Source organism: Myotis lucifugus, unplaced genomic scaffold (genome assembly GCF_000147115.1).
Source record: "Myotis lucifugus unplaced genomic scaffold, Myoluc2.0 scaffold_15, whole genome shotgun sequence".
Lineage (NCBI taxonomy): Eukaryota > Metazoa > Chordata > Mammalia > Chiroptera > Vespertilionidae > Myotis > Myotis lucifugus.
In genome coordinates this window covers 6,367,880-6,377,869 of record NW_005871063.1, presented here as the reverse complement: position 1 = coordinate 6,377,869, position 9,990 = coordinate 6,367,880, and the positions used below count along the sequence as shown (strand labels likewise).

The 9,990-nt window shown below is 38.6% G+C and overlaps 1 long non-coding RNA gene across 2 annotated transcripts in view; it reads right to left on the bottom strand.

The window, feature by feature from the left end:
• Positions 1–650: 650 nt before the first annotated feature.
• The window catches only part of LOC106696414, a 10,544-nt gene continuing 1,204 nt past the window's right edge, over positions 651–9,990 (bottom strand). For both annotated transcript variants that reach the window (XR_002828289.1, XR_001347350.2), the window contains exons 2-4: positions 9,344–9,408; positions 4,348–4,446; positions 651–2,581 (exon numbers count right to left, since the gene is read on the bottom strand). This is a non-coding gene — a long non-coding RNA (uncharacterized LOC106696414). The remainder of the gene's footprint in view (positions 2,582–4,347; positions 4,447–9,343; positions 9,409–9,990) is intronic.

Here is a 9,990-nt window from a genome sequence, read left to right as displayed (position 1 = left end):
ATAAATGATATTAAGTTATAACTTACATTCAAGTTTAATTTGCCATTTTAAATAAAATTATTGCCAATAAAGGTCATCAAGTTTTCTATCATTTTTTACAGATCTCAGTGAAATTTTATTCATGCACAAAGACCACCTGAGTACAGAGAAGGTTTCACTGGATAGCTTTAGAGTTATCAGAACCCCAAGTGTTAGTTAGTAGTCATGTCTCTCAACTGTAAAAACATACTACAGTTCAATTAACTGTGCAAGAAAATAAGGTTCAAAAAAAGAAGAGAAAAGAAGTTTAAAATCAGAACAAAAGTGTTTGCTTTAAACATACTTTTTGTGAGCAGCTTTAGAAATATAATTTTAAAAATTGTAATTAGAAAGAAACAATAATAAACATAACCTAATATAGTGTCTGATCCATGAAAGGTACTCAATAAATGTCTGGCTTGAATGAATGGTCACAGAGAAAACAAATAACACAATGTGGGATGTTTATGTACATATATATGAAGAACCATAGAATAACTAACTTTACAAAGAAGAGATAGAAGAACATGCTTTTACGTTCAAGGGATTCAAAAGATGATAAAATAAATAACGTTCAAGTTGTTGCTGCAATGCAGAGGAAAATCATTTAGATCAATGTATGAATGTTTTATTCTCCATTATTGATTTGAACTAATAGGAAATATTAAAATCCAAGAATAATTAGTTTTAATGTATTGAGGAAGTAGGAAATTTTAATTAAATTTTGCAAACAATAAATCTCATTTAAGTGTGAATTAATCATAAAAATTCTAGTATAAGTTGAAAAAAATGAAGAGCATTGAAAAAAATTAAAAATAAAAAGACAAAATTAATTTATAAAGACAGAGCATACCAACACAATAAATACCAATAATGCAATAGTAGAGAAACACAACAGGAAGTCAGGAAGGAATTAGTTTCACAGTAATAGATTTACAGAAAGAGAAAATGTCTAAAACAACCATTAGGAAATTTCCTGGAGTAATGTGGGTTAACAGCTGCAAGTGACATTTATTTTATAGAAAACACACACACCATCGTATGGCCTATGCATATGAAAGGTTTATCTAGAGTTGGCATTTGCTTTTTGTTGAATTCCTTATGGAGAGCTAAATCTAAATAAAGAATTTCAACTTATGATTTTTAAATTGTGTTTACAGTAACTAGTATATGGAAGATGAAAGGTCAAAGAAAAAAATAACATTTAAAAAATTACGTATCTCTCCATCAAAGTGCTTCATGTTGTTCCAAGTCTTTTCAAACAATCTATAAGATGACACAGCATCAACAAAGATCAAAGAATGATATTATCTTCCTTACTAAATCCCTTTTCTTTTTGATAATGGAGAGAAAACTAAACATCATAAAGCTCTTCCTTTGAAAGAGGAACTCTTAACTTTGAAAATTGGGGAGGGGGGTGGTCATTTTTATGAGGCAAATAATTCAAACTTTTTAAAGGGACATTAATTTGTCCATGGCACCATGAGCATAATTTGCTAATTTACCTCTGCAGCAAATGTCATATTTTATTAGTGGCCTGAAATAGTTAATACTTTCCTCTTCCCTGGCAGGTGCCTACTTTCCTGACATACTTAATCTGGTCTTTACAACGGAAACTCAAAATTGCCAAACTCAAAATTGCGTGGAGAGGAACAAAGTGACACCTTATCTTCACCCACAAGTGTGACACTAAACACGATGACAATTGTGCCAGACAGCAAGGACTCATTTCATATTTGCATCCTAACATCACTTACACATGCTTTGAAGTAACTAGTCCTTTAAACATTCAAGGTTAAAGTGCTTCTGATTAACTGCAGAACTGGTATTAAAGTAAAATGCAGGCTTTCTTTTGGTTCTGTTTTATTTTTTATAATCTTGGGCTAAACATCTGACCAGAACTGTACCAAATCACACCAGCTGCAGAGCTAGGCTGTCTCTGCATTTATTGGATAGTAAGAGGAATGAGGGTCTGTGGTTGTGTCTTCCCAGCCTCTGACTTTCACAGTCTTCTGGGTTATCAATGAATATTTAATAAACAAGTGGCTGAGGGGAGGGAGGGACAGAAGGATGGATGGAAGAAAGGAAGGAAGAACAACATAATTTTTATTATCTCAAAAATCACTGGGCAAAACAAGCCAACCAAAGGTTATATGAATTTTCTGGGGCACAGTAGGCCAGCAGTCCCCCACATGAAAAGTAAGTGGACTTCCATCTATATTTTCTTGAGGCCTAAAATTTCTCATATATAATGAAGACTTTTCACACACACACACACACACACACACACACACACACACACTCACACACACACTCATACCTTTTCTCCCTGATATCCAAAGGAAATACTCATAGCACATGATCCAACCAATCCTCACGTAACTTCAATGGGAGACAACCGGTCATTTCCAGCCACCGCACACAGAAGTGAGATACTGGTCTTCAAGTCCAGGACCTCTGGTTTATTATGACCTCTTCAGTTCTGTCACAATCCCATCTCAATATTCTACAGCCTTTGGACTACATGATGAATTCAACCATTCCTTAGGTAACAGTATATTTCCTTGGAAGAAAGAAAAAAGAAAAAAAATTGTTATACCTCTCCTTTAAAAAGGAAACGAGAATAAATAGTACGCTCAGCAAGGAAATATTGGTGCAAGCTACAGCCCTCTGTTCTGCAGGCATTCACAAGACTGCTGCTGACATATATGATAGATTCCTTCTCTGTTTGTTCCAAGTTCTCCTGGCTTTCAGCCAACACCACAGCTTGCCAAGGATCTTTGCCCTGATTGCACAAAGAATTCAACAAGTCCAGGTGATAGTCTCAACTATCAATTTAATAAAGACTCCATTTTTTTTAACCCCCAGGCGTTCTCCACTGAGAACTAAAGTCTTTAGGCTAAAAGACTTAAATAAATTTAAAGAGTTAAAGCAAAACTTCTGAAAGTGAAAGAGTGATGTAATTATAAGAGATGCCTTCACCCCTAGGTCCTAGGTTGCATTCCATTCCAGCTGTGAAGCAATATTAATGTGTGGGTCACTGTTTCCGCTCATGTTCTACAACATAGCACTCTGATATCACAAGGTGCTAGCTACGTCTTAAGATAGTGTTGTGGTTAAGTTTCCAATTGGTCATTCCAATGGAGCCTAGCTTAGCAAGATGATTGGATATTTTATAAAGTATGGCCAGGCAGTTAGTAGCCTATTGGGTTGCAATGCAGTGAGTTCATCGATCGGAAGCCGTGTATGGAATCCTGCGATGCTTTAGAGGCATGTAAGCAGAGAAAGCAAATCCAAATCCACAAAATTATTTCAAGGATGATTAGCTGCTGCTCCTCCAGGAGGAAGGGGCATTCCCAACTCAAAATAACTGATCTGCTACAGAGTAGTAGACCAGGTCCCCTAGAAGGACATTGCTGGTCACTGTCACTTATCAGTCTTGAGGAAAGAAAATGTATGCTGTTGAGTCCATGCATCACCGCCATTCTGATCCTCATAGTTGTTATGTCCATGAACCAACAGACTAGCTGGAGAAGGAAAATGACTGACTCCCCAAGAAGAAATCATTTGTTCCCTAGTTACTGAAACCTCTTTTGCAATGATGGCCTCTTAGTGTGCATTCACATAAACACTGACATTCTCACAGTCCGGGCCCATTCTGAATTGTCCATCCACCCTTCCCTAAAACCATCTTGTCATCAATTCTCCAGTCTTGATCCTTTCAGGTCCCTCACCATCTAGTCAGGCCAGGATTAAAGATTATCTAGTATATACTCACTCAGCCTTAAGCATCTCTAAAATATTGCCACTGTCCCAACCAAGCTCTGTGCCCCAGTATATACACCATTGCCCAAGTCACTCTGGCCCTTCCCTCAGAGATCTCTCTGACCTCCCCACAATCCAGTGATGAAAGGGTTAAAGTCTGGCACAACAGGAGGTCTTCAGCCCATTTCAGTGCTAGATTCCAATTGCCTTAACTCAATTACAGATTTGAATAGCACCTCTGTGCCAAATAATTAGCTCAAGAGATGCCATAGATCCTGACCTCAAGCAAAGTAGACCATAAAATGTTTCCTTCCAGACAAAGTGGACAATAAAATTTCTGCTCAAAATTTAACACTGTGAGCATTTTCCTTCTCAGCTGTCCGTTCAGGACCACCCTGAAAAGCAGCAGGACTTCCTCTCATCTGCCTGGTGCCAGTATAGCATGCGAAGCCATCTGTACAGCAGCTTGAAGTTACTCTATCCCTGACCCATGCATCATGGGAAACTCCCTGTGAGGCATAAGAAAGTAATATAGGAGTGCAAGTGCCTGCTCATTCAACTCACCTGTGTCTTCAGGCTTCTCATAGGCTCAGCCTCCATAGGTTCCTCTTTCTTCTCAATCCACTGGATATGGATCACAGTTGTGAATGCCTGGCTTTATGGCTGAAGTTAAGACAACACCATTTCATGTTAGGCATCAAAGTAATGTGGCCATCTTATGCCAGATGGTTGATGCTTCAGTTTCTATGTGAGCCTAGCCACAAAGCCAGGCGTCATTTCTCAAAATGAAGGGTCATCTGCTAAAGGGGCCTTTGCATTCTCCCCAACACAAAGGGTTTCCTCTGTGATGGTCTTGCTGGGAGTTGTCACAGGCTCCACATAGTCCTCAGATGGGTCACAGATGATTCCAGCAGCACTGGATCCAAAACTCACAAGGGCCAGGGCTCACCTTGCACCAGGCCAGCTGCAGAGCCCCCTCTCACTTTGGGCTCTACTCCAAACTGGCAGCTTTTGGGTGGTCGCCCAGAAAAAGGTCAGCGTAGGACAACCCAAAAGAGGCAACACTATGTCTAAAATCCAAAGAGACCCCAACTCTCTGTGCCTGGTAAAATCCCTTTTAAAACTTCATGGATGAATGTTTCATTACTTAATGTAAATTATAAAATCAGTATTTTTCACTTCAAAGTACTAAGATTTCAAAGGCTGCTCTATTATATTCATCAAATTTGGTGATTATTTTTCTCCCACTTCATTTCATTCCTTCCTGCAATCCTTATTTAAACCTCATCTACTTACAAAAGGGATTGAAAGTGCCTTGCCATGTGTCATTATTGATTTTTCCTAATAAAATGGTAGCAAGAAGTTGCAGAGTAAGATAGAATCTTATAATATTCAAATAAGTTCATCACTTAGCTACATTTACTTTCTATATTATGAATCTATATGTAGAAATCTTCCCACTTAAAAAACTATTTAAAGACAGTTCAAATGCTCTTAGAATCTTTAGCTCTTGTTGAGACAAGCAGAATAAATACTGCCTCAATATAAGACTTTTTAAAGTGATTTTAACACAAATTGATTCTGAGTGCACCCAAAAAGTGCTTCACTTCTACAAGTATTTATTGATTATCTACTGTGTAGGCTCTATGTGAGGCCCTAGAGAAATAAGGCCCAATCAATAAGCCATTAGAGTTTACAGTCTAGTAGGGGATATAAATAAGTAGATAGAAAATTACAATATAGCTTGATATGTTCTAAGACAGGACTAACAAGAGGGTGCTGTCATATTAGGAACCAGGGAAAACTTTCCAAAGGAAGTGATATCTAAGCTGAAGACTAAAGGGAGAAAAAGGTTGAAGCCACACAGACCAAGATGCTAGTACATGAAGGAAAGAGTGTGTGTTCTGGGCAGGGCAAAAGTGATGTGCAATGAACTATAAATCACAGAGAGCATAGCGTGTCTGGGTACTGAAGGCAGTTCACTAATGCTGGCTCTTAGAATTGGGGTGGTGGTGGTGATGGTTGTAGCAGGAGAATCATGGAAATACGTATGTGGTACATACAGATCCTTGCCTGTGTTACAGTAGGCTCTCCTTTCTCTGCTAACAGAAGCTCAGAAAATTGGCACAGATCCATTTATTTAAGGACAGCTAGGAAATGAATCAAGGTAATTTTACTTTAATAAGCCATCAGAGATTTGGCCAATCAGATCTAAGGAGAAGTCAGCTGAAGCTTCCCTTGGAGGCTAAAATCAGGCCCTCCCAAGGAGAAAGCAGTTGCTCCATTCTTCCCTGACTGGGATGCTCACAGAGGCCTTAAAAACTGTCTGGACAGAACTGCTACAGCCATCTTGTCATCAAGGAAAAGACCCAAAGAATTGAAAAGAGCTGATGAAGGCATTATCATGTAGTTGAGCTAATAAACTATCCCTAGAACTATCTTTGTCTTTGTCTAAACTTCTTGGTTTATGAAGATATTATGAGATTATGAAGAGATTAAAGATATTATGAGAAGAATATCTTTATTATTTAAGTCTGTCAGTTTTTGCCTATGTATTAATTGGGTTGTTCATTTTCTGATTGTTGAGTTTTAAGATTTATTTGTATATTTTAAATGTTTTGTATATTTTATCAGATGCTTTTTGAAAACATCGTCTCCTAGTCTGTGGCTGATCTTGACAGTGTCTTTTGCAGAACAGAAAAATTTATTTTTAATAACGTTCCATTATCCTTTATTTTCATAGGTTGTGCCTTTGGTGCAGTATCAAAAGAATCGTCACCAAACCCAAGATTACCTAAATTTTCTCCTATGTTTCTTCCAAGTTTTATAGTTTTGTGTTTTACAGTTAGGTCTATAATCCATTTTTGAGTTAATTTTTGTGAAAGTTATGAGGTCTATGTCTAGATGTATTTTGGGGCATGTGAAGGTCCAGTTGTTCCAGCACCATTTGTTTGAAAACCTATCATTTCTCTATTAAATTACCTTTGTTTTTATTGATTTTAAAGAGAGGGAGAGAGACAGAAACATTGATAAGAGAGAAACATCAACAGGCTGCCACCTGCATGCCCCCTACTGGGGATCGAGTTTGAGGAACTTCCAGACCATTTTCCTTCTTTTCCATTCCCATCAGCAATGCATGAAGGTTCCTACTTCACATCCTCACCTGGATTTACCGTTAAGCAATATTACTTTGCTAAGAATGGTGGAAAGGAAGAATAGGGTTACACCCTGATAACTTAGTGGAGATCATACAAGGTCTGGACTGCCTACTTCCCAATTACTCTCCCCAATCCATTTTTAATTTTTTAAATGTATTATCATTTTAAATCATTTTTAATGTGCAATAAAATAAACCTTTAACTCATTTAATCCACTACTATTCTGGGTCTCTGTTAATGGCAACCTGACAGAATTCCTCATTCATGTGGTCCTCTTAGCATATCTTGAACCTGGGAAGCCATCAAAATCAAACAACAAAAAACAACCACCACTGAATTGAAATGTAAGGATTTTTTCTGTGGAGAAGTTTCTTTGTTATCCTGTTCCACTCTGGAAAATGTACATTATTTCCTTCTTAACTTCATATCCTATCATTCAATAGCCATTCTCTTCTTAGACATTGTTTCAGCTCTGCTTGGCGTCTTGTGGGTGTTCTATGCCAATGAGACAACTTGATAACCAGAAATAAATGGAAGTGTTATAAGTGGAGCAATGTTTTAAATGGGAAGGAAAGCACTCATTGTGGCTTATGTAGAACAAGCATGAACTTACTACTATTTTCTTCCTCAAATATTATCCTAAATTTTAGGAGAGCATTAATAACAATGAAAAGTCATGTCAAGCTTTATCTTAAACTCTCTGGGAGCCTAAGGAATTTCAGTGCGATGTTGACCAGGTAGTGCTGTATCCCATATCTGTTCACCTGTAGACATGGTTTTGGAAGCCACTTTGAGCCTCCTTGGCAGGTTAGACTCATAGCTCAGGTTTTCGCCTTGATCTTTGGAGAAGTAAAAGGAAACCTGAGTCATTAGTTATATAAATCAGCTTTTTAGCCCACTTCCCCTAATGCATGTGTTCCAAGTAGCTGTATTTTGTGGGGATACTGTGAACACACGCACAACCTGCCATTCTACTGGACCTCTTGTAACAAATGTAAATACCACAAAGCCAGTCTTTGATAGAGTTTCTAATACTTTTTCCTGTAACTAGTAAATCAGCACTGATGGAGAGGAGAACATTATAGAGTCAGGAAATTTTATGATCTATTTCTCTCTCAATATCTTAATTAACTGATTAATATATTCAGCCAACATTTGTTGAGCACCTACTATGTTTAAAAAAATCCATTCTGTTAAAAAACTATAATCTCTTTTTTTCTTTTTAAAGATTTTAAAATTGATTTTGAGGGGGGGGAAATGAAAGGGAGAGAGAGCGAAATATCAATGTGAGAGAAACATCGATCAGTTGCCTACTGCACGCCCCCTAAAGGGATGGAACCCGAAACCCAGGCTTGTGCCCTGACCTGAATCAAACAGGCAACCTTTTTGGTGCGCGGGACCATGCCCAACCAACTGAGCCACACTGGTGGGGCCTAATCTCTATTTTTCAAACTCCTAATAGGTGTTACACAGAAGTTAATGGCTCTTGGAATAAAATATTTTAAAATAAAATATCTTAATAATCTTTCTTTTGCAAGGAAGCCTTTTTTCTCTCATTTTAAGAAAATCATTTATACATGCAGAAAGACCATCTGAGTACATTTTGCTTTTAATTCCCCCCCCCCTTTTCCTTCTTACAAAAAGGAAAATCATTTAGCTTGTGTTGTTAACAGGTCAGTTTGAATGCTTCTTATAAAAACCAAATATAGGAGCAATGTTTTTCTCTCCCCAAACTTCTCCTGACTCTCAGAGTTTCAACAATTTGCTATTTTGTAGGCCATATTATTTGTTTATTCATAAACATTTATTAAAGACTTGATGTTTGCTCAGCTAAATATTTTGTGCCATACTGAGACAGGCTCAAACCTATCTACATAGGAATATATCCAAAGAATAAAGTCAACTTTAAAGGTTACATACATTTCAGGATCTGTACTATCTTGCCTTTCTACTAAAATGACAGCATCTTCTCCTATACATTTTCACTGTCCATTTTGGCCAGCCACCTTTCTCTCTTGAGATGAAGCTAATTCTCTTGGTTCAGACAACCCTGGAGTCAAACTCCTATTCAATCTCCTATTCGCTGAGGGCCTTTATGGCACTCTGGGCAGTCAGAGTTTTCATTTGTGAAACAGGAATAATAACTTTACCTACAGTAGTGGGTTGCTCTAAGGATTAAATGTAACCTACACAGCATGTGCCTGGCATGAACAGCCTATTCGTGTTAGAAGGATTTCAGATTTGTTTGCATCTTTATTCAGTAACCATCTGTCATTCCATCCAGTTAAATTGCTTAAATCAATGACTACTCAATAAACTTTTTAACACATATATAACATAACCAGGCATTGAGTCATAGCACACTGAGATTGCTTTTCAGCATTGATAATTTTGGGAAGTACCTATTCCAGCACTTTTTCGTCAGGTGATCCCTGCAGAGTACTCAAACACAGGGTTTGGTTCTTTCCTGATGACAAAGGATAAGAGAGGATGAAATTACTATCAGCACCAATAACAAGTTTAAGAGCTATGTGGCTAAATGGGAATGAAAACATTATATACATATGCATACACACAGTTTTTTTCACACAGCCTTTTTCCTTTAAGCCCAAACTTGGCTCACAGGTACAGGTCTCTAACTTTTCTTGGCATTGAAATCCTGAAGTCTCCTGCCCTCCTAAAGCCACAGACATCTATAGTGGAAGCAAGTAGCAAGCCCTACACTGGACACAGTGGGAACCCTTCGCCCAGGCTCCCACCTGTCGCCCAGGTCATTGTGACGCAAATGCTATGGACACGTGGAACACCTGCGGGAGAGCAAGGGCGGGGTCACCCTGGGCCGCAGAAACCCGCGGGGGACACCCCAGGAGATGGTGGTCGAGGTCAGACCCCAGGGAGCAGAGAGAGGGACACTCACTCCCCAGATCCCGGACCCGCCCCAAACTAGGTGAGGCCAGGGGCCCCTCCCTCATCCAGATCCCGGGGTCCTGCGGGGGCGGGAGGTGCCCACCGGGACTCTCAGAAGGGGAGAGATTGGGAGAGGGGGCGG